The sequence below is a fragment of the Alligator sinensis genome, unplaced genomic scaffold (assembly GCF_000455745.1).
Source record: "Alligator sinensis unplaced genomic scaffold, ASM45574v1 scaffold381_1, whole genome shotgun sequence".
In the NCBI taxonomy this organism is placed as follows: Eukaryota; Metazoa; Chordata; order Crocodylia; family Alligatoridae; genus Alligator; species Alligator sinensis.
In genome coordinates, this window is record NW_005842440.1 from 1,310,670 (window position 1) to 1,313,387 (window position 2,718).

Here is a 2,718-nt window from a genome sequence, read left to right on the forward strand (position 1 = left end):
TCTTTCCTTTAAAAAGTTGGAAGTTAAGAAAACCTACACACTCATGATTTCTAATTCACTTTGTACGCTTTTAAAACTCCCAAAGCTCTAAATTACTCATTACATTTTTTGAAGTTTCAATCAACTCCCACAAACCACACTTTACTTTTCTGAAGCACCAAGGATCTCCAAGCACTACAAACAATATACATCCCAACAAAATTGAAATGCAGCCAGCTTTCTGAGGGAGGCAAAAAGCAACTACTGCGCAGCAATCCCAATAGCACAGGGAGTTTGATAGTACAATTTTAGTTACTCACTAAAATCAGCACTCACTAGCAGCTGGGGATAGAAGTAAAGATCAACCAAAAAGCAGTTTTCCTGGATCCTATAATCTGTAGCTTCATGGAAACATTATGCTGCTCTGTCATATAGAGTTTTTAATTAGGGCACACTGCCATCAATCATTCTGTGAGCCAGTCCCTGTGAATCCTGACTTTTCCAGTACTCCTGGTTTGTGAAGAGTCATTTACCTATTGAAACGATGACTGCAATGAGCTGGATGGACTCCTCCGAATAAGGATTTACAAAACTAGATCCCATACATACACAGTACACTCTCTGAGGCGGTGACTTTCGCTGCTATCCCTGTACAGCACACGGCATATAGTAGCGCATTGTTACCCTTAATAAATCCTCTATTTCTCCCAGAGAGAACGATTTGCGTGCGTCTCCTACGGCTCTGCAACCTAGTCCTCCGTTTATGACGTCACAACGGGTTACTAAGGAGATGTTTTTAGTGCCACAAAAGACTGTGACTTGGGCTGGGGAATATGTGGCAGCTTAACTCTTAAAAGATCTTGTCGTCCTACCAATGGACTTTGTAACATCGCCGCGATGTGCCGCCTAAGCAAGGCTGTTTCCAAGGAGAATACCGCTCCAAAGTTTTCCCGGGAGGTATCAGAGCTTGGAAATGCCGCCCTTGCTTAGTAAATATCTGGTGTCCCAGTTCAAAGACTTCTGCCCCCAAAGAGCGGGGCTCCAACCCTGCGTGTGGTCGGTCAACTCGTCCCTTTCAAACAGGAGGTATTTTTTTGTTCAAAGTCCCGTTAATGCCACCCCAGCAAGGACTGCTTAGGGACACCGGTACATAATATAAACCCCATCACTTACACAGCGCAGTGAAGAGCAGCTCCCCGCTTTGCAAGAGCTGGCATTTCTCAAACCCCGCAGCACGCCTCGGAGCCGGCTGCCTGGGTGGTGGGGAAGGGCTAGGCACTACGCATGGGGACATGCAAGAGGGCAAACTCCACATTTTCCTCCCTGCTGTGCAGCCTTTCGGCTCCCACTGGAGCTGGAGGATTATTCCCTGTCGCACTACAAGGGAGACAAACTTTAGCTGTGCTGCCCCGCGGGGAATCACCTCGGGCATCTCCCAGTGTAGCCCTGAGACTCCCCCTTCCAGCCCCGCAAGAGGAAACCGCACCAGGAAGCTACCACAGAAAGCCTCTGCCCAACTTTCCCTCTTTTCCAAAGGATCCGGCCGGGGCGGCCACCTCCCAAGCCCCCCGGGCACGCACGCGCCTTCGGGAGGACTCGGGTGCAGATCAACCGCAGGAAAACTTCTCCCGGCACCCACACCAGCAGCTCGTCCTCTGGGCGGGGGCAGGTAAGTGCCTGCCCGCCCCGGGACCAGCCATGCCCGGCCGCAGCAGTTTGCCCCCCTCCCGCCCGCAAGCCTCCCCTCGGCCCCGCTTGTCCCGGGCGTGTCACTGCCGCACGGAAGATGTGCACGGGGTGCAGGACATATCCCTTCACTGCTGCCATTTGACAGGGCAGAACAGAGACTGCTGCCTGCGAGCGACCGCTGATCAGCTCCCAGCTTACCGCCCTGAGAAAGGCAGGCAAAGCTACACAGCAGGTGAACCACACACACACACACACGCACACAAACCACCCCTACACACACACCTCCGCTCCCAGGAGGGGTTGCTTAGCGATCCCTGTACCTGCCCCTCAGCAGCGATGTCTTCCCATCCTATTGCACAGGAATCAGATCGCTTCTCCTTGGGAGCAAGCCCTCCTCCAAGCTGCCTGCGCGCCCGGGGGCGGGGGGGCCGTGCGCGCGTTCACACATCCACACACCGAGATGCCGCCCTGCCCCTCAATGAAACCCACAGCGCGCAGAGCTGCACTTCCACAGCGCGGCCCCCAAGGGCGCAGCTCGCAGCTCCGGCGTGACGGCAGCCCCGCTCCTGCGCTCGCCCTCTCCTCCCGCACACGCACACGCGCACACCTTCCCTATACACACACACACACTCCTTCCCTATACACAGAACACACGCGCCTTTCCGTACACACAGGAAGAACGCGCGCGCGCACCTTTTCTATACACAGCCAACACACACCTTCCCTATACACAGCCAGAATACACACACACACCCCTTTCCCTGTATACAGGAAGAACACACACACACACCTTCCCTATACACAACCAGCACACACACACACAGAGCCAGAACACCCCCCTTTCCTTATACACAAGCAGAACACACACACACACACACACACACACACACACCCCTTCCCTATACACAGGCAGAATACGCACTCCCCCCCTCCCCTTTTCCTGCATACAGGAAGAACCCAAACACACCTTCCCTATACACAGCAAGCACACACACACACAGAGCCAGAACACTCCCCTCCCACACACACACACATCACTTCCCCTATACA

The 2,718-nt window shown here is 53.7% G+C and overlaps 1 protein-coding gene across 19 annotated transcripts in view; it reads right to left on the reverse strand.

The window, feature by feature from the left end:
- Window positions 1-2,424, reverse strand: part of RGS6 (regulator of G protein signaling 6) — a 578,846-nt gene extending 576,422 nt beyond the window's left edge. For 2 of the 19 annotated variants that reach the window (XM_025212003.1, XM_025212006.1), the window contains exon 1: window positions 1,989-2,417. The gene's annotated coding sequence lies outside the window, so the exon portion shown is untranslated. The other 17 variants (XM_025212000.1, XM_025211998.1, XM_025212008.1 and 14 more) reach the window with 15 other exon arrangements.
- Window positions 2,425-2,718: the final 294 nt, after the last annotated feature.